At 40.6% G+C, this 22,722-nt stretch overlaps 1 protein-coding gene across 4 annotated transcripts in view; it reads right to left on the reverse strand.

The window, feature by feature from the left end:
• The window catches only part of LYPD6B (LY6/PLAUR domain containing 6B), a 149,632-nt gene that overhangs the window by 67,602 nt on the left and 59,308 nt on the right, over window positions 1-22,722 (reverse strand). For 3 of the 4 annotated variants that reach the window (XM_016205584.2, XM_016205605.2, XM_016205622.2), the window contains exon 2: window positions 4,842-4,951. The gene's annotated coding sequence lies outside the window, so the exon portion shown is untranslated. Of the gene's footprint in view, window positions 1-4,841; window positions 4,952-18,193; window positions 18,269-22,722 lie in introns of those variants that run through there. The other variant, XM_016205614.2, reaches the window with a different exon arrangement.

The raw sequence follows: 22,722 nt of genomic DNA on the forward strand, positions 1-22,722 counted from the left end.
ATAATAATAATAACATAGCAGAAATACATTCAAATATACTGGTAATTCAAAACTACAGACATATAAAACCCTACTCCCAATGAATAGAATGCATACCTTTTTAAGCTTACAGAGCATTTATAAAATTATCAATGCTCCAGATTTCCAACAAACCTCAACAAATTTCAAAGAATCAGAGTCATACGGACATTCCTCAACAAGAGTACAATATTGTTTATCTCTGAATTCAACTTCACGCTGAGAGAAATGCATATTAAACTACAATGATAGAAGATTTTCTACTTATACTGCAAATAAAAAAGAACACCGGCACACGGTGTAGTTAGGATACAAAAGAACAGCCTTGGCCAGGGTGGGAGTGTAAATTAACATAATTTGGTGATATCTATCAAAATTTAAAATAAATATTTGCCCACCAATCCACTGCTAGGAATTTTTCCTATAGATACACTTATGAATGTGCGAAAAGAAAAGCGTACAAGGATTTTCATACAGTAATGATCATTATAGCAAAAGATACAAAAACCTTAATGTCCATCAGGGTGGGAATGACTAAACTGTGGGCTTCTCAGATAACTGAATATTAAAAAGAATGAGGCAACACCATATTTACTGATATGGAAGAGCTCCAAGATCTGCAAGATGAGAAACAATGTGCATGGTCACAATCATTCATTCTTTTATAGAGAAGTATTTACATTCTAGAAACATACCATGAATCTGCTGACAGTATTTACTTCTGAGCAGTCCTGAGACAGAGAGACTTCCTTTCACTAAATATCTTTTTGTAATATATCTTCATTTTTACCATGTTCATGTTATCACTACTATTCAAATAATAAACAGGCAAAAGCCTCTAATCATTGTACTTACTCATTTAAAATACAGCACGGAAAATAAAATGAAGTCTCTTGTGAGAAGTCTAATAAACGGCAGGAATTCCAAATTCCTTTGCACATTCCCTTTAAATCCCTTTATTGATGAACTGTCAGGGCTAACATGCCTGTGCAATTAAACTAGCAAACACGTTCAACAAGGTTTTCAAGAGGTTCTCTACCCGTCTGGGACACGTAGAGGTTCTCGGTCAAAAGCTGCAGGGCAGAAACACTGCAAACAAGTGGAAGACTGCTTCCTTTTACGGCAAACCAACTCCGCGAATCCTGGCTACCTCTCCCATCTCTCCCACTCCCTGTTCCAAAGGGGCACACCAAGCACATTTCAGCCCAGCCTCAGGAACCTCACATGTGCTACCCGTTTCCTAGAATGCTCCACCCTTCACCACCCCAGCACTCCTCCTATATGCCCCCACCAGGCAGTCACAGGGCTTACTCCCTGCATTCACTCAGACCTCTGCCGCAATCTCACTTACTCAGAGAGCCCTCACCTAGCCAGCTAATCTAAAACAGCACTACCCTCCTGGTCCCTCTACACCTCCTTACACTGGTTTATTTTATTTTTTCATCACTTTTCACTACCTGACATGGTTTTCCTTGCTTATTTGTTTGCTCCCCATGCTAGAAGGTAAGCCCCATGTGGGCAGGGTTCACTACCATCGCTAGTACCTGGGAGCATACAGTGGGCACTAGATAAATGTTTGCCTCATAAATTAAATAAAATTTGCAAATGGGAAATCAATAGCATAGTTTTCCTTTATGTTTTGGCCAAATTCCATCTAATGTTAAGGTTATTTTGTTAAAACTGCACTTTTTTCTCTTCATTTTGCCTGACCAATGATCAAAGGTAGGGAAAAATGGAGAAAAGTTCCCTCTGGAGAAAGAGCAGACTCGAGAATGGAGCAAGAAATTGTACCATGATGCTGGGTTTTGTTAACATTCACCCGGCTAACGTGTTACAGGTTCAGAGTCAGCATTTATTTTCTTGGTCATTCAATCATAAAATTCAGGGAAAACCTTCTTTTCAGACAGTATGAGAAATAAAAGTCCAGTGCTACAGAGGTGTTCTAAAAGCAAGGGTAAGTTAAAAGAAGTGATTTGATCTAAGCCAGAGGTGTGCCGCAAGAATTTTTAAAATGTGCAACACGTGACAATTTAGTCAGGGGCACTGACCTCTTTTTCCTTAGATTATAAAATTTAAAAAATGACAGCAGCCAACACAACAATAGCCATCTGGTGTGAATGCCCTGTCTTGAGCCATAAATATATAGGTCATATAATAGAGTTGCATCTTATTGGTCACATCACATAACACAATTGCACCTGATTGATTAATTTTTGGTACCAGAAACCTTATATACAAGTATAAGCATCTGATTTTTTTAAAAAGTCACTTTGGAGCAAAAAGTGACTTTTTGCTCACTTTAATAAATAATAATTACTTTGTAAATAATAATTACTATTATTATTTTTTGTAAATCAATCAAAATTATACCTATTTTTTGTCAGATTCGGAAATAAGTATTTTTTTTGGTATGCCACAGAATTTTAGTAATTAGTTTATGTGTACCATGAGATGAAAAAGGTTGAAAATCGCTGATCTAAGCCTATGGGAGGTACCTTGGCCCTCAAGGCCCAGCAGGTGCGAGCCAGATCTAGCTAAGTCAGATCAGCGGCCTGTCTCCTGGAGGGACAACCCCAATCCCTATCAAATGCAGCTATTAGACTTCTCCCACCTACCTCCTCTAGGCCTCACTTATCAGAGAAATGATGCTAATCTGTATCAGAGAATCACAGGGACAGAGAGAAGTCTCTCCACCCAGTCACTTCCAGACACTTCTGCTCAGAAGGCAGCCTCACTTTAGTTCTTTAGGGAGCCCCACATCCTGTCAAGCCTTGAGTCACAAGCTCATCCATCATCCCATCTCTCCAGCTCTATCCCAAAGAGAAGACTGTATAAGCTCTATGGCACAGAACCAAACGCTCCACTGTCTTATCCCATCGCAGTCTCGTAACCCACTAAATATAAAACAACCCGTCCAATTCCTGCCACATCCACCCATTGTTCCCTGGGGGCCGGTTATACACTTTTGTGAATTAGCACATAGCCTAGTGTCAGGCCAGTAAATCATTTCTGGGATCCAATTCCAAGAAAGAAAATAACTGCCTACCATTAAAAGACAAAATATGCATATTTGTACATACACTGTGTGTGTGTGTATATAAATATATATATATATACCCATTCCACTCCCCATCCATGGACTTTTCCAGTCTCTAGTCAGGAAGTTCTTTGTGTAGCCTAATCTAACTCCTTCTTGAATCAATATGACATATTTCGCCTGTTTTCACTGGAAAAGGAGAAGAGTTCATAAATACTGTCCATCTTATATGTCTTCAAATACTTAAGGGCCCCTCTCTAACCTTCTCTTCTCTAGAATAAATAAGCTCTCTTCTGTAAGTCCATGGCGATCATCCAATATATTTCATTGTCCCCCTTGATCTTGAAATATTGCAAGTTCAAATCAGAGATTAAAAATAATTAAATTGCCGAAAGTTCTGCTCCTTCTCTAATATTTAAACTTGCCTAATTATTATACTTTGCTTGTTATATTTTAACAGAGCACAAAATGAGAAAACAATTGCTTTTTGGAGCATCTGTCGCCACTGACCTCGGGTTACCTTGGCAGAGTATGCTTACAGCATTTACCTAAGATTATTAAGTGCTCCAGTGACATTATTACAAGAGGGGGCAGGAACAGTGTCAACCTAATGAGGCGGCAGATTATATCTGATGGTCGCCATCTGAAAATCAGGGCAGGCCGGGCTCTCTGCTAATCAAGTCACCAAAAGCCCTTCACCCTGAGACAACAGCAGCCTTTGTCTACACCTGAGAGGAAAATGAGCCGCGTCCTTTCTAGTGCTAATAAGTTTAGTGGAGACGGGTTACGTTCCCAGGGAAAGACGAGGCTCGCCCCTTGCAGGGCAAGTATCCAGAGCAAGGGGCCCGAAACCATTCCTTCCAGGGATGGAGCTCGAACCACTTTGCTGAAGGCTGACACTGTCCTTGGGCTCAGAATCCCCAGCACTTTTCACAGTGCCTGACATGGAATAGGGTCCAAGTACATTTACTGAATAAATGAACAAATGAGTTATTAAGATTCACATTTGTTTCTAAACTTCCTGGTAACCAAAACAAAAAGAGAAATACAGAGGTTTGCACCATTTTTGTGTGTGAATAAGATACAGTACTGCTGCTGATATTGTTTCAGAGAATGCTGAGCACATGCTTCCGTGAGTTTTTTAAATCCTCTGCTGAAAACCTACAAAAAGCCCAGCAATAAGCCAGCGATCTTTACGGTATTTACCAACAGAAAGATTGGTTGGTCACATGTGGATTTTCCCATCCCACACAGGCTTATGGGGCAAAGATCAAGGTCAGTAGCTTCTTCTCTGCATCCTTAACAGCCAATCTGACCCACTCTGGAGTCTGTTATGTTCACACCGGCTGCTGAGCCTGGACCAAGAGACCACGCGCTCCCGTGGCAGGTCATTCCCACGCGGTTAGATGTGATTTAGAGATGCAGCCATGGTTTCATCACATGTGCTGACGATGTACAACTAATTTTGGACTTAGTTTTTTCTTTCCTTGGTATATAATTAGCAATGACAAGAGAGGGTCCATATATTCAAACAGGAGTGCATAGAATAGCAAAGAGAACATAACGTGGGTTTAAAAAAGAACAACTAATTTCATTGAATAATATCATATACTCTCTAACCCAAAAAGAAGGGAGCCATACTACATTGTCCTTGCTTCTAAGAGGGAAAACAGAAACTATAGAAAGCAATAAACCTTCCAAATTTTGGAATTTAATGATCCTTTAAAGAGTGAAAAGCCTGGTGACTCCAAAGTCAGCCTGGTTGCAATGAGACAGATCATCTTACCTGCTCTGAGAGGTACCGTCATTGATAGATGTACCAGCGCACACGCAGAAAGACTGTATCAGAATCTAAAACACGTGTTCCTTCGTCCCAGCAACTCCTCTTCCAGGAATCTATCATAATTAAATAATAGAATATTTCTTTACAAAGGGGAAAGACACATGTATAAGGACTTTGTAGCATATATAAGTATTGTTTATGAAAGAAAAAATGAAAATAATCTAAATGTCGATGAACAGAAAGGTGATCAAATTAAGCACAGTGTTTAAAGAATTATAACGATTGTTTCACTCGCATGCACAAATATTAATTGAGCATCTGCTATGTTCTAGGTGCTTGAGTTACATCACAGAGAGTATACCAAAATCCCCAGTCTTGTTGAGTTTATATTGTAGATGTAATGCTTTTAAATAAATTATTAATGCGAAATCCCAAAATGACTCCATATTTTTGAAATATAGACATACATATATCTATCAGGTATATTATTTTTGTATATGCAGATAATGCCCGATGTGCTCTTAATCAAAGTCCCAGAGGGTTCCTTCCATGCAAATGAGAAGCCACTGGAGCACTTTTAAAATAAAAAAGTAACACCCTCCTGAGCTTTGGAACACACTTAAGTGGATTTAATACTGGCTGTGATATGTACACTAACAGCATGATCGCAATAATATAACCTCACTAATGCAGTTTCCCTTTTTTTTGACAGAATTACCATAAGTACTCAAAGGAAAAGAAAAATATCTAAAATTCTTTACAAAATGCTTGGAAAACAGTAGATGTTCAATAAATATTTGTTTCCTGCCATTTCTCCTTAGACTGCCATGGGATTCAGAACCTTTAACTACCCAACCAATGGTTAAGCCTTTCTCTACTAACTGAGTACCCAACTTAAAAGAAAATGTCATTTAAAAACATATAAAAATAATGCTCATAATTATTGTTGTGGATCAAGGGATTTTTCATTGTCCTCTGTCTCTCAGCCCATAAACACACAGCAAAAACCAATCATCTTCTTTCCTTCAACAACTACATCTTTGTACTTCATAGCCCTGTTTCCTCTCTGCAGAAGAGGCTAGTTAAAAATATTTTTACTCCATTGGATACTCTTGCCTCCTTTGTCAAATATTAACTGGCCATAATGGCGTGGGTCTATTTCTGGGGTCTCTGTTCTGTTCCATTGATCTATAAGCCTGTTGTTGTACCAATACCAGGCCGTTTTGATTACAGTGGCTTTGTAATACAGTTTGAAGTCTGGTAATGTGATCCCTCCCACTCTGTTCTTTTTTCTCAAGATGGCTGCAGCTATTCAGGGTCTTTTTTGGTTCCATATAAATTTTCGAAATGTTTGTTCTAGGTCTGTGAAATATGCTGTTGGTATTTTCATAGGAATAACATTAAATTTATAAATTGCTTTGGGTAGTATAGACATTTTAATGATATTAATTCTTCTAATCCATGAGCATGGTATCTTCTTCCACTTGTTTAAATCTTCCTCTGTTTCTTTTTTCAGTGTCCCATAGTTTTCTGAGTACAGGTCTTTTACATCCTTGGTTAAGTTTATTTCTAGGTATCTTATTTTTTTAGTTGCAATGGTAAATGGTATTGCTTTTTTAGTTTCTCTCTCTGAAAGTTCATTGTTGGTGTATAAGAATGCCATTGATTTCCGGATGCTGATTTTGTATCCAGCTACCTTGCCAAATTCGTTTATCAAATCTAGTAGTACTTTGATGGAGTCTTTAGGGTTTTCTATGTACAGTATCATGTCATCTGCAAATAATGACAGTTTTACTTCCTCCTTTCCAATTTGGATACCTTTCAATAAGTGGTGCTGGGAAAATTGGACAGATACATGCAAAAGAATGAAACTAGACCACCAACTTTCACCACACACAAAAATAAACTCAAAATAGATAAAAGACTTAAATGTAAGTCAAGAAACCATAAAAATCCTGGAAGAAAACATAGGCAGTAAAGTCACAGACATCCCACGTAGTGGACTTTTCACTGATACATCTCCTAGGGCAAGAGAAACAAAGGAAAAAATAAACATGGGACTACATCAAACTAAAAAGCTTCTGCACAACAAAACAGCCTCAAAATACAAAGGAACCCCACGGTCTGGGAAAAACATATTTGCCAAGGATGAATCTGATAAGGGGCTAATTTCCAAAGTGTACAAAGAACTCATATTACTCAGCAAGAGGAAGACAAACAACCCAATTAAGAAATGGGCAAAGGACTTGAATAGACACTTCTCCAAAGAGGACATACGGATGGCCAAGAGACACAAGAGAAAATGCTCGACGTAGTTAATCATCAGAGAGATGCAAATTAAAACCACAATGAGGTGTCACTTCACTCCTGTCAGAATGGCTCCATCAACAAATCAACAAACAACATGTGCTGGCGAGGGTGTGGAGAAAGGGGAGCCCTAGTACACTGCTGGTGGGAATGCAGACTGGGGCAGCCACTATGGAAACAGTATGGAGGATCCTCAAAAAATTAGAAATGGAGCTGCCATTTGACCCAGTGATTGCACTCCTAGGAATGTATCCTAAGAATCCTGAAACATTCATCAGAAAGAATATATGTACCCTGATGTTCATAGCAGCGCAGTTTACAATAGCTAAGATCTGGAAACAGCCCAAGTGCCCATCAGTAGATGAGTGGATAAAAAGCTGTGGGACATTTACACCATGGAATACTACGCAGCTGTAAAGAAGAAGGATCTCGTACCCTTTGGGACAGTATAGATGGATCTGGAGAGTATTATGCTAAGTGAAATAAGCCAGGCAGCGAAAGACAAATATCACATGATCTTGCTTATACGTGGAATCTAAAGAACTTAATAAACTGATGAACAGAATAGATTCAATGACATGGAAACATAGATGAGACTGATGAATGTCAGAGGGATGGAGGAGGGCGGGTGGGTGGAGGGGGAGAGAGTAACCAAAGAATTTATGTGCATATATACACAACCCAAGGACATGGACAATGGTGGGGAGAAGGATCGGGGAGGGGGAAGAAACGGGGTGGAATGGGTCATTGGGGAAAAAAAGGGACATCTGTAATATTTTAAACAATAATAAAATTAAAAATATATATATATTTTTTTTAATTAAGAAGATATCCATTAACTTATTCTCACCTGTATTCTTAAATCCACATTTGTTCCCACAAATAATTCTTTTCTCATAAAGCCTTCACAGGTCAACAAAGACAAATTTTTCTGCAGAATTTGGAGGACCAACACCCTGCTAGGGTGTGCTGGAATCCTACAGTGACTGCGGAATCCTACAGTGACTGCAGCATCCTCACACCTTGTTTTCTATTAATGTTTTCCCTTACTTCACACACTTCACTTAATGCCTCAGCCTGCAAGCACAATAAAATCTTTCAGTACAATAACTATTAGATAGTTGCAATCATGAAGATAAAATCCAGTAGCATAAACACTCTGTCTCATGGACCCATTGCCATCTGAGAAAGTGATGTTCTAATAAAGAATCTGCTAAGAAGCTGATGAAGACCCAGATCTCCAGGTGCTGGAGTTGCCTCCAGCTGCAAGGCTCTAGGAAAAGCCACATTCTCTCATTTAGCCCAGGGTAAGAGTAGCTTATTAGGTACTGAAAATAACATTTCTTAAAACTCACTGTCTTGGTATTATGTTCCATCAGATGCTTTCAAGAACTTAACACCAAGAAAAAAAATGGATCTGAAATAATACTGTTTAATTTTATATGCATGAGAACTGTATAACCAATATATTTTTCTTTTTGCTTTGGTTAACAGGAAGTTTAGAACCAGATATAAATCTTAAACTCACTCAGTCATTTCATGTATTCAATAAACACAGATGGAGCCCCTATTACATGTCAGGCATCATGCGAAGTGCTGGTAATTCTGAGCTCAAGGACATAGAGTCAGCTTTCCAGAAAGCCCTGGGCAGATATTGAATTTACGAGTGGCCATTTCTATGGCTGAGATATACACAGGAAATTCTGAGCCCTCAGAAAAAGAGTATCTCACCCAGCCTGGGCACAGGGAGGGGGAGGTGATGGGCGACCGCAGAGAGAATCAAGGATTCCCCTAAAAATAATACATCAGTTGTGGTTTTTGGTAAATTATCTCTCATTTGATTTCTGATGTTTCTGATTCTTTCTGTAAAAATATTTCAAACTTTCATAGAAATAGATGGGGAAAATACATATTTATTCATATATATTCACGTTTAAATATACACACAAAACTACCTAAACAATATCCTTTTAACCTAAAGGAACCCTCAAAATTTACAAAATACAGCTTACAAGGGGGTATTACAAGGGACCCTGGGAAAATCAGACATAACTACAAGGAATCTGCTTTGAAGAGCTGATTCTCTCCCTGAACGTTTTCCACGATTCCAAAATAACTTTGGTTTAAAAATACTAAGGTATCTTCTTATTAATTTAGCATAGTCTTTACCTTGTCAGCTTCGCTACTGTTTACTCCAGCATGCCAACCCCAAAGATCTTGATCTGGGAGCTCTGGACTGCTAGATGGTGATTGACAACACAGATTAGCCACATGTTGCGTGATGGATCCTGGCTTACTTCCAGATTTGGCTAATTCCAAGCCAGCGCATTCCTCTGCCTCCTCCTGCACCCGCACTTCCCTCCACCGCATCATACACCGTGAGAGAATGGGGCTGCTGGCATCACTTCAAGTTATATCACTGATTCGAATCTATCCCCAAGCAACCCGGCTTTCATTTCAGAAGAACACTCTCAAGCGATCTGAATTGCAGGGGCAGTAAAACAATTCTACGTTTATGTAGCATTCCCATCCCCAAGGGAGCAGTGTTATATGCCTACAAATACCTTAGCAGCAATAATGAGTTTGGTGGGTTGGAGTCTTTTCTGTGGCTTTCTACAATAATCAGAATTCCATGCAGTAAAAATGTGATGAATTTGATACTTAATAACAACAACTACTATAATAAAGGACATTATATGCATAATTCTCATTGAATAGTAACTACTTCAAAAACCTTTGGTAAAAAATAATAATATCCAGCTTATAAATTGGAATCAGCAAGGAACGTAAGTTGTGCCTTCAGGGAAGAGCCGCAGGGAGCGGCAGGCTCCATTCTCACTGTTCCCTCTGCTGAGACCTCTCTCCAGCTGACATCCCCATGGCCTCCTCCCTTCTTCCCTCCAGCTCTTTGCTCAAAGGTCCTCTTGTCAGAACCTTTCCTGCTGACACTTCTTTAAAATAGGTCCCAGCACTCCCTAGCCCCCTTCTCAGCTTGCTTGCTTTTCTTTGGTTCTTTGGCCCTTCTTTCCTTCCTTCTTTCTTCCCTTCCTTCCTTCTTTCCTTTCTTCGTTTCTTATCGCTATAGAAACATATTGTTCATTTGTTTTCCCTCTTCCCTCAATATAACTAATATGTGCCCTGGAGATCAGGGGCTGTGCTTTGCTCATTACTGTATCTCCAACACCTGCACCAAATAGGCACCCAATAAATATCTGTTGAAGTAATGATTATTTTATTTTACTTTTTAGCCCATTCCCAGTCCATCCATGCATCGCTACCAAAAAAGTCTAAGATGATTGGACCAAATGCCCCCAGAAGTCCTGTTCACGGTGCAGCGATACATCGAGAACCACACCATATGGCCCAACAACTGCATGCATTTTGACTCAGTGGTTCTGATACTCTTGAAACCTGCCTACTCTGCATGGTTCCCAAAAATGTTCCCTGAGAGTTTCTCAGAGGGAGGGGAAATCAAGCAGAATATCTGGTTATGACCTTGAAATGAAACAGATTTACACTGGCTATACTGACTCACTTTCCAACACCTAAAGTTAAAGGTGGGAGGTAGGAGGGAGGTATTAAGACCAGTGACAACCAACGATACTGTGCATTCGAGAACCTCTAACTTGGCCACTCAGTCCAGTTCACCAAGGCTGCTTTGCATTTCAGAATCTCTGTAGCCAAAAACATTAACCTTCCTGAATATGAGTCTGTAAGACCCTTTAAGTCTTAAGTTTAGCTAAAAAGGAAACAACCCAGGTAGGCAAAGACATGAGAGGCTTTGAGTCACTTAAATCACAGGAGATCTAGAACCCAGTAAAACAAGAAAATTGGACCTGACACCTTTCTGTGTGCAGGACAACACTCCAACCAACTGAGCCACCCAACCAGGACTCCACATCAACCTTCTGAGTGTGAGTCTGCACCAGGCAGCCTGGGCTCCATCTAGACTGCTTCTATTAGCTGCAGCACATAAGAAACCTGGCCCAGCCCAGGAAAAGATGAGTTTCAAGACTACGAAAAGTTGAACTCCATTCTAGGTATGCTTCTTCTTTGGGCGTAATGAGTCAAGCCCTTGTCTGCCTTGTTTGATTTCATTCTATGCAACACAGCTCTGACTTGCCTTTGATTTTGTTTCTATAAAAAGGCAGCATTTGTGTATGGAAAGGACCCACGATACACAGCCTTGATCAGCCACTGACTGATAGCTTTGGGCACATCACTTCCCCTCACTTAGTCTTGGTTTCCCCATCAGGAAGGCACAAAGATGGGACTAAAACGATAATGATAACTGTCCACTCTAAGAGTCTTTGGTTCTGTGGGTTTTTCTGAGATGTATCTCTCTTTGAAAGGAGGATTTTCACCATCAATTCTTTCTGGCCTCTCATTCTGTTTTTTAGCTCTTCTTAATACCAAAGACTTTGCTGGTCAGATGCCCTTTGCCCTCTGCTGAAGAATTTACTGTGTGACTCTTCAAAGCACCTCAGAGACTGACCTAAGCCTCAGGGTCCCCCAGAGTCCTGACAACTCTCCTCTCCTTTCACCACCTGACAAGGAGCAGAGAAGTGGCCCACACGCATCCTGTCTAAACTCTTGGCTTATACACTATCATGTGGAGACTTGCAGCCCTGAAGGAATGAATGGCCTATCTCACCTTCCCCAAATGCTTCCCTTCTCTTCCTTTTCTTTATCTTTCTCATGTGTCTCACTCTTTTTTTAATTTTTTTCTCCTTTCTCATCTCTTCTCAGCTGGTCCTGTCAGCACACTAAGGGGGTTATTTAGACCCACTGGTAACCCACAGGAAAATAAAATAGAATAAGAAACTGCCACTTATCTTCAGTGAACAGAACACAAAATTAGGACTGAGAGCTACGTGAAGCACATCTGTGTTGACAGCTTTAAGAAAGCTGCAACGTAAAACCGTGTAAGCTGAAATGAATGCACAATCACAAATTAAAATCAATAACTACCTTTTTCTTGAAACATCCTGAGACACAGCTTCATGTCAAAAGTTCTTTCATAAAACATCCTTGTGATTAGGGGAAGATATGGAAACCACAGTATTTAACCAATGTGCAAGCAGCGTAATCCCCAAGATTAATGAAACTCCAGATCACAACTGTTTAATACATTTCTGCTAAGCATGAGTAGCTCGTGCGGTAAGGATCTGTAGTTCAATCAAAATATCTTCTCTACATCCACTTGTGAACATAATACACTCAACATCCATGTGATTAGCAGAAGCAGCCTAGTCCAGGAGGGCTGCCAACAGCAGGCAGAAGTGTGGCATATCTAAACAAATGAACATGGAAAGGTATCATTACGACTGATGTTGTAGACATTTGGGATAAAAGGCTTTTAAAGTAAGTAGGAGGTTTTAGGCAGGGGACAAGTCTTAAAGAGGTCCTTAGGCACAAGAGCCTTTCCCAGGCACAGACCAGGGACAAGAAAGACCCAGACTTCAGACAGTGTCCTCTTATCCCAAGTAGAATGATCTGGTGGGATGGAGATGGAGTAGATACGGATTTTTAGAGGCAGCAGGAGCAGGGTCAATGCTCCCCTCCCCAGTCACAGAGAATCACTTACTCTGGCCCAGCTATAACTCAGTGGGACTCTGCCTACCTTCCTCTTTCAAAGGTAAAAACATTTGGGTTTTCAACAAGCACTTTGAACTTTCCCTCCAGGTGTAAAACAGAATTTTCCAGGTACCTAAGATGGATTGCTATCTTTTACCCCTCCTTATTAATCACTCCACGGATGTGTGCCTAAATAAAGACTCATTATGAAGTGGCTTCGGAACAGGAGCCAAACCACTCTGATGTCCAAATTAATTTAAAATAGTTGCCTTTTCCCCATTCTCCTCCCCTTCAAAAGCCACTTAAAGTTTTTTTTTCCTAGAACAATACAAATGCAAAACTCCTGGAAATTTGCCATGTCTGTAGCAAGGGCTGGAGAACAGATGAAGAGTGGCACAAGCTATATCCTCAGCAACAGCTTTATGGGTGGCACAAAACTCCTGGCTGTGTCTTAGGTAAATCCAAAGCAGACAAAGGCAAGGCTTGTCCTAAGATGTGGAGGGAGAAAAGCTGCTGCTCGGGCTCCTGGCCCAATAGGTCTCTCAAGGGCATGCAGGGAAGAGGGAAGATTCGGTCACTATACTTGAGCACAAGGCCAATAGTACCCAGGCTCCGGGACTGAAGGCCAGGGCCTGAGATGGAGCAGAAGCAAAAGTGTGGGGAAGTAGGAAGAAAGAAAAAAGCCTCTTTTGTACACACACACACACACACACACACACACACACACACGAGACAGAGCGGGGGAAAAACCCATAGTATTAAGAATGACTTGGACCATGGCAAGAAAGAATGAGACCATGTTGTTCAGCCTTTCATGCTGGGTACCTGTGTGCCTCCCTTCCTCCTTCCCAGATACCCTCGCCCCGTTAGCAGGTCCTGAGCTGACATCCATTCAACAGTCAATATTTACAGAGCTCCTACCTTGCACCAGGCATTGAGTTAGACATGAAGGATGCAGAGATGAATTCTATAGGTTCCCTGCTGTGATGATACAAAGCCCCATCAAGAAAACTGGGTCAAGACCACCATGAGTCATGTCTATCTCATCCTGGGCACCACCAGCTGTGGGTGCTGCCCCATCACAGGAAAAGCCTTGTGACTCTCAAAGTACTTGGACTTCCCACCCTTTTCTTCAAAAGGTAACCACCACTCCCCAGTAGACAGACTTGCTGTTACACAATTGGAGCTGCACTGCCTTGCCTGAAAGATTATCTGCAGTTAAAAACCAGGGGGAAGAAATCCATGAAGCTTATTAGTAATGTATACTTCTGTATAAAGGAGTTAATTATATCCTTCCCAAAGAGGAGATTTTCACATGGAGAGTTTACAGACCAGCGCCCTAAAAGTAGCACAGAGTAGGAAGTATATGCAGAGGGCAGCCCAGGCCTGGGGCTTGTCCTAATTTCCTCAGGCCCTGCCCCCAAGAAATACCCTGCTTGCTGTATTTTGTATATTCTCAAGCTTGGAAAATCATTCATGTTCTAAGTAATCTCATGTGCTATAACTCTTAGATTTTTTTTCATCTCTTAATAGGGTCTTAGAGATGGCTTTTTCCTAAACATACAAACTTTGACTCTTGCCTTGCATGTCCCCATCAGATAACCAGTACAGGACTTCCTTGTGTTTGAAGGACATCCCCTGTATGCTGAATTTTAGGAAGCATGCCGTAGACCCCCAAATCCCATATGCCCTTTGCTATTCACCCACTCAGCATTACATTTCAACCAATCATGAATTATTCATCATTTTTCATCAGAAAAGAGTTTTGAGATTCCCCAGGTGAGTTCTCCCTTCCTCTCATTTGTGAGGTTAAGGCAGGTGGCCTACATCATTTTCCTCATATTATCTACTGGTGTACAATCAAGGGGATGGGAACAGTAAGCAAGATTAAAAATAGAGCAGCCTCTCAAGAGAACACAAAAGGCAAGGTGATATGTTCTTCATGAGCCCGTCCTTGAGCATCTGGGCCACGAACGGATACATAACCTTCTACAGTACATCCTGTTGCTATTTTATTGATAGAAATGGCTCTGTAATTGCCTAAGAAGTTCTGGCTTGTTTTGAAAGGTTATTTTTGAAAAGAGAAAATTTAGGAAATGTTTCACGTACAAAGACCCTCTCACCACCATTCACTGGGAGCTCTGAGTACTTACACATTGCTTTCAATAGTCTCCATTCAGATGAGGCAGCAAATGAAGGCCGCCTTGATTAACACCAAATAGCACTCAACTCTATCTCCGCTTTCCATACTCGTGAGACTCGCCCGTGTAATTACAGCAGCTGTTCATCAGTAACGGGAAAGGTGTGGTACCAATGACCAGAACCAAGACAAGGAATCTGTTTTCAGAAAATATCCCTGAAGTCCATGATTTAGGTCTATAACTTGACCCAAACAACTTGTTCTACTAGTTAAGACTGGCCCACCAGGAGATCTCAAATGCTACCTGAAAGTTCATCTCTAAATGCCATACCCAGGTCCCTGTCAAACCATCTGGAAAAACATAATTCAGTTCCAGAAAAGCTTATAACATGGTAGGTGTAACTAGTTAAAAAAAAAAGAAAAGACACAAACCTGATTTTCTAGAAGCCAGTGACGGCAATATCATATCCAAATAGAGTCATTTGAATAATAGGTTATGTTTTTTCTTTTAAGTTAAGAAATCAGTTAAATGACATACATTAGTTGAAAATATATCTTTTAAAGAAATTAAATAACCAAAATGGGGTCAAGTTGGGTTTTTTTTAATTTAAAAAAGTCATTTGCCTAGGCTGTATTGTGTTTTGAAGGCATCTCTGACCTCAGGGTAATCAGTATAAAAGACCATAAGGCAGTAAGTGAAATACTGGGTGATTAGGGCACCATTATACCCCATAAGCCAAACATAGTCCCAAGCTCAGCCTACACTCAGGCACAAATTAGCTGTAACTAAGTAAGGAGACAAGGAACTGGGGCATCCTCTAAAGGTATCAGTCAAATTTTCTGCTTCCAGCCCATATTCTGAGAGGCCTTCTGGCTACAATATAACAGCATCCTGGATAAATAGAATAAACAAACTTTATAATGCATTTTGAGCACCAAAAAAGTAGAAAAATATTTCAAAGGAGTGCATGTATATACAGAGAGAGAGAGATAAGAAGGAGGAGGAACGGGGGGCGGGGGGGAGAAGAAATGGAGGAAGGGGGAAGGGAGCGCAAAGAAGCGTAAGACAAAATCAAAAGGCTAAGTGGCTAGCATATACGCAAGTCAGGCTGCCCTGGAAGCAGATGCCGTTCAGACCTTGGTGAGGCAGGTGAACCTGAGGCTGGTGCGACAAGCTGAGAGCCGCGAGGGTTGCTAATGCAGTCCCAGGTCAGTCCTGCCCCAAGCTCCAGACACAAGAACTGCAAATCTTCTCTGGAGGAAAGCTATCAATGAAAGACTTTAATATTGCTATAAATTAAATGTAATCAAATATATAAGCTCCAAAAAAAAATTCCTCAAAACACAAGGAAACAAAGCAGCATAAATGAGAGTTGCCAGAAAAAAATAAACAATGAATTAGACCCTCAATGTTCAAATATTTAGCATTCTCAGCTATATAATACTACATATGAAATATTTCATGTAATAAAATATGGAAAATAAATGAAATAAAAAGAGACTTCAGAAAATAACTAGAAAGATTTACAAAGTAGCCTATGAGAATATTTGGGGGGGGGGGACAACATAAAATCATTGAGATTATAAAGTCAACGGATAGGTTAAGCCTAAGATTTACATAGTGGAAGACAGAATCACTCACCTCATAAGAGTTCTGAAAAAAAGTGATCAAAATGCAGCAAAGATAAAAAGACAAAAATATTAAAAGTATATTAAGACACATAGAGCAGAGAATAAGAAAGTTGAAGATAAGTCCCATGGAAATCCTAGGAGAGATGTGAGACAGGAGAAGAGACAGTTTCAAGACTAATGAAAGACACCAATCCAAAGATGTAGAAAACACACTGTATACTGAGCAGAACAAATAAAAAGTATTCCATATATAGACACATTGATGTGATACTGCAGACTACCCAAAGCAATGACATTATAAAAGTAGCCACAAAAGAGACCAACAGTTAGACCGGCAACAGTGACAAGTGAAGTCAGAAGACAAAAGTTATCTAATGCGAGAAGAAATCAACTATTAAATATTAGAACATCCAATGAAGCTATTTTTAAAGAATGAGTATAAAATAAATACACTCTTATAAACAAAAAATGGAGAGTTTACTATCAACAGAACTTCACTAAAGAAATGTCTAAAGAATGTAATTTAGGAAGAAAGAAAATAAACCTAAAGGAATATCTGACATGCAAGAAATGGTGAGGAAAAAACTTGATAAATAGGTAGGTGACTGTATACAGATATTTTAAACTGTTTCTGTAAAATAATAAGCCTAAAGTGTGCCTTGTGATGACAAAAGGTCAGAACTAAATATTAGGCAACAATAGCATGTACTTGAGGAGAGGGTAAAAATAGGATTATAGTGTGATCCAGCAATTCACTTCTGTATATTTATCCAAAGGAAACAAAAACACTAACTTGAAAAGGTATATGCCTTCCCATGTTATTGCAGCATTATTTACAATAGTCAAGAAGTGAAAGCAAGTTAGTGTCAGGTGGACAAATGGATAAAGGAAATGTGTATATGTATGTATACACACATACATACACACAATGGAATAGTATTCAGCCATAAAAAGGAGAAAATCTTGCCATTGGCAACATGGATGGACCTTTTGGGTGTTGTTCTAAGTGAAATAAGTCAGAGAGAGAAAGACAAATACGATATGATCTCACTTATATGTGGGATCTAAAAACCCAAACAAACAAAACATCCACACTCATAGATACAGAGAACAGATTGGTGGTTGCCAGAGGTGGGGTTTGGGGGCTGGGCAAAAGAGGTGAGTGGATCAAAAAGTACAAACTTCCAGTTATAAAACAAGTAAGTCATGGGGATGTAATGTACAGCCTTGTGACTACAGTTAATACTGTATTGTATATTTTAAAGTTGCTAAGAGAGTTAATCTTAAAAGTTCTTATCACAAGGAAAAGAACTGTAACTGCGTGGTGATGTATGTTAACAAGACTTACTATGGTGATCATTTCACAATTTATACAACTATCAAATCATGCTGTTGTGCACCTGAAACTAATATAATGTTACATGTCAATTACATCTCAATAAGAAAAAAAGAGCAAGGCCCATTAGAGTTAAAGTTCCCTAAGGTGCTGTGTGGTTTAGAAAAGGGTTATGATACTGATTCACTTCACTCTCAGCGGGAGGAAATGTCATCCTGGCCCTAATCCACCTGGACTACACCACAACTCACCATTTCCCCTCCCACCCTAGACCTGCCCCTCCCCAGCTATAATCCAGGCAAGGAGCAGGGCAGGGGGAGAGATTAGCCAATTTGATGTTTCCTGGCAGAATGTGATTCCTACCTGGGCTCCCTGATCCCTGGAGGCAGACCGGCTTCCCTGAGGGAGGAGGCGCTCTGAGCAATGCGAAGGCCTGGAGGAGGAGGTGGAGCGCAGCCAAACTTTCTGCTGTGTTGGGAGTCATCTACTTCTCCTAACTCGTGGGCCAGGCCTGGTTTCGCTGGTGGAGGGCTTTGTTGGGGCTGGGCGTTGTTTCACCTCAGCAAACTGGGGTGGAGAGTGGTGATTGGTACAGTCGCCGCGTGGACTGGCAGGTGAGGGTGTGTTTGAGTTCCTGGGCTTTGCCAATCCAGAGGTCTGGGGTGGAGGACAGTAAGTGATGGGGATGATTTATGTTTGGTTGGGGAAGCCCAATTTCCTCCTGGAATTTTTCTGTTAGAGGCAGTTTGACCTCATCAACCCACATCCACTTTCTTCTTAGGAAAATAAAAGCCACAGCCAAGCCCTTCCTTTTTCAAAGGCTTCCTTTCAACCTAGTCACTGAGTCTAGGTCTTCTTGATTACTGGGGTCGGCCACCGGGAAAATTACCCAAAGAAGCTTCCTGTGAACCTTCCTTCACCACTTTTCATAATAACGTGGGTGGTGGGGTTGCTATGGGGAGCAGGAGGTAGGAAGAGAGCTGGGGAGGGGCAGCGCTGTCAGTGGGATGCTAACTTGTGGAATGCGGGCTCTTCGTACACAACCCTAAAGCAAACGGTAGAAACGTCAATTGGCACAGGAGAAACTGCAGAACACATTTCAGCACCAGCGACAAATTATTTATGAACTATCTATTATTTGGATTATCTCTCCCTCTGATGAACTCCATTAGAAGAATTGGTCAGTGGTGCCAATAGCTGATAACCACCCTGTTCCCACGACTTTAGAAGCATTAGAAGTGGTTGCTAAGGACTAAAGGTGTTGCGTAGTTGAGAATCAAGGACCTCCCCAGCATGTACACGTGTTCCCAGTATCATGATACCCAGTTACATAATGTGTTTTATAACCCCTGCCTGAAGAACAGACCCGTGCATTTAATACCAAACACACCACAGTTTTCCCACGTGCATGTAACTACCTTGAGTGTTGATATGAGCTACCTGTTATTTGCACAGAGAAAACAATACCCAAGGAAAAATTATCACTGATCAGAACAGGGTCGTTTTTCCCAGCTCCAAAAAGGAGAAATTATTGGGATCTTCCAAGAAGTATTGCATTAAGATCACATTATTGAAGGGGTAGCACAGTAAGGAATTAAAAGGAAGAAACATTCTCTAATAAATGCTTCAGAAAGCCAGTGAGCAAATATTTACTAGATTTCACTATGCTACTTGGTTCTGGCAGAAATAGGTAGAACCACCCTTGAATCCCATGGGAAAGGGTCCTGAAAAACAGGGAGCAAATGAGTCAGTGGGATCCTGTTGGCTAATAACGTGAATATTTCCTAAAAATGTGCTACTAAATCATCTAAAACCTCATGAATTCTTGGGTTAAGGATTCAAGTGTTTTTAGAACTAAAAGAGATTTTAAAAATTCCTTCCCTTCCATCTTCCCTTAATCAGTTCACAGAGGCCAGGATTACCAGCCTGATGTTCTTAACTCCACACAGTAATTATCCAACTGAATTACACATAAAAAGACTTTTTTTTTAAAGAAAAATGTTCCCTCCCATTCCCCAGTGTTAACTTTGTTGTTTTTAATGTGTTCCTTAGAAAACCACCAATTTAAAATCAGGTACAACATCTTTTAGATATATCACCTGTAATCTATACAGACCAAAGCACATGTATAAATAATATAACCCAAACTATACACACCCATTAGCATTCAGATTAATAACATTATATAACAAGACAGATGGTGTTCTGCTGAAACCACACTGTTGCCCAAATGAGGATGCATGTGGTACTGGTCGCTGACTGCTGTGGCCTTTAGAGATGGGCATGGGCTTCCATGTTCTCTGCAATGACTGGTTTCTCCCACTAGTTTCCCTGCTGGAACCACTGTGAAACCTGCCTTCCTCAGCCTGCCCCAGGGGCATTTGGTCTTTAAATGTGAATAGTGCTTAGGCACCAAATTAATTCTTCCCAGATTTTTCTTAAGCACGCTCCACATTAAACTGGATTTGCTTACACTAACTTGAACACAAATCAGAATGCAGATGCAGACACTGAAATCATGTTGCAGTGCTCAGCTATAATAAGACAGTTACCCAAAGCTCCAGAATATGAGTCGACTAAATTCTTATTCTCCTCCAAATGAAAGTAACATTTTAAAATTCTTATAGAAGACTCACCATCCCACGATGTCCACACCTGCTCAGAGGCCCTTCGCTCCCAGTGTGAGAAACTGCCCTGTGGAATGCTGTCTGTTACCAGGTTCTCATACAGTCTGCCCTTAGAATGTCCTTGAAACTAGAAAAGTACTTGGATCAAAACCTTGAGTGGTGAGTTTAGGAGCTGGAGGAGATGTGGAACAGAGAGCGTGAAGAAAAAACCAGAGCTGACATATAGCTGTAAAGGCTGCCAAGGAGCGAACTCAGGGCCCAGCGGACATGGGACTTGTCAGTGCTGAGTGCTCTTTCTGAGTCCCCTGCACTCTCAAACTGGTTTCATAACAAAGGATATGCAATATGGAAGGCCTTTCTCAGAGACTACAGTTCAGAGAGATGTGAAATGTGATCCAAACGTGAGATTCTACAAAATAGGACTGTACTGTCCTTGAACCAATTTCCCATCATCACAGTGCCAGTCTTTTTGTCATTTGCATTCCCATCTCCACCAGCCCAGGATCAATTGTGTGCCCTGCCCTGTACCCTGGGAGGGTGACCCCCATAGACCTATCACCCAGGTTCATGAGCCAGCTGACTTCTGGTTGGGTCTGACCGACAGAGCGTCATCAGGAGGCTGAAGGAAGGGAGGAGGTGTTCCATCCCACCCCCACATGCTTCAGCTCAGCATCCCTGGTGGAGCTGGATCTCTCTACAGCCCCAGCCCCAGCAGGCACCGCTTCCTCCACAGTGGCGCTAAGTGCTCACGAAACGCTGTTTTCTCCCCTGGTTCCTCCAGTCTAGGGCTGGCCATGACCACTCATGAAACACTGCTTCCTTCTCAGCTCAGGGCTGGCCGTGGCTTTCCATTCTTGTAGTCTGCTGCTGCTTCTCTCATCCTGCACACACTTCTGTGGGAAGCCCTGACCTGGATTCTCTTCATCTGAACCAATGGGACCATTATTGATACAACCATCAAACTGATCAGGCACATCAGTACTATATGAACTCCTGGGTGCAGACTGGATTCTCAAAAACTAACAATATAAAAAAGAAGAAAGATCACCACCTATCAAGGAAGCTAACCCATGAAGATAATCATATACACAACAAAAGTGACAATGACCCTGTAAGTCTACTAGTGAAAAATTTAGCTAAAAAAAAACCTTAGGAAATAAAAGGGCTATTTTTATGAAGAAGTTTATTACATTATCAGCTATAGCAGAGGAAATTTTAGAAACAACTTCGATGTCCAATAATAAGAGAATAATTAAAACAGGCTACATCAACTTCATGGATTTTGATGCTACACCATAAAATAGTTGTAGGGCTTTATAGCAGAATATATATATAGATATACTTAATTATAATGATAATGATAAATGAAATGGGTATTTGGACAGATATTTGAACATACATTAGAATTTTAATTATATAAATATAAATATGCATGCACCTAGACATCAGATAAAATTTCACAAAACTAAATCCCATGTTGGAGGACTCAAATTAGAAGTGCATGTTTCTTTTCTAAAATATTTTTAAAAATAAAACAAAGGGCAGAATATCCAAAGACCACATGGCTACAGCTAGTGAGGAGAGAGGTGCATTCTGGGAGGTTAAGGCTCCTCCAGACTTTGCGATGCCCTCAGCGGGACATTTAGCTTCAGTCTCCATTTCTTTCCTCCAAAGTAGAATGGGTACTGTCCCCCTCACAAGAATGTAACATTAATGAAACCAAAGAGAATTGCAAAATATTTTTTTGCTTTCATATACCTGCCTCATTATATATACTGACTATCCGCTGACTCAAGCTAGGACCATTGAAAACGAAAGCATTTTCTTAGATAAATTTTGTGGTGCGGTTCTTGCGAGCTCTCTTTCAGAGACTGAGCACTTTCATTAGAAAGTGGCAAGACGAACGTCGTCATTTGGGGGCCTTCATTGGAGGTTTTAAAATATGTCTCATGCTCCTCCTTAAAGAGATCCTATCCAGCGGAGTGATAACAGATTGATGGCCATGACCTTCATCACATTCTTCTAACTCCTTTTAAAAAGAAATCAAGGTTCTTGCTGCTGGTGTCTGTGGGCCGAGTGCCAAGGCACTGTAATGAGGGTTACATATCATCTCAAGACCATGATCTGAGTTTACTGTTAATGTGTTAATGCCACCAACAATTATGTCAAAAGAGGGGAAATACAAGAAAAAAAAAAGCTTTCCCCATCCCCAAGGCTTATTTTCCTAAACATTAGTTGTCAGAAAGACAATGTCTTCACATCAAA

This window comes from Miniopterus natalensis, chromosome 8 (genome assembly GCF_054644295.1).
Source record: "Miniopterus natalensis isolate mMinNat1 chromosome 8, mMinNat1.hap1, whole genome shotgun sequence".
In the NCBI taxonomy this organism is placed as follows: Eukaryota; Metazoa; Chordata; class Mammalia; order Chiroptera; family Miniopteridae; genus Miniopterus; species Miniopterus natalensis.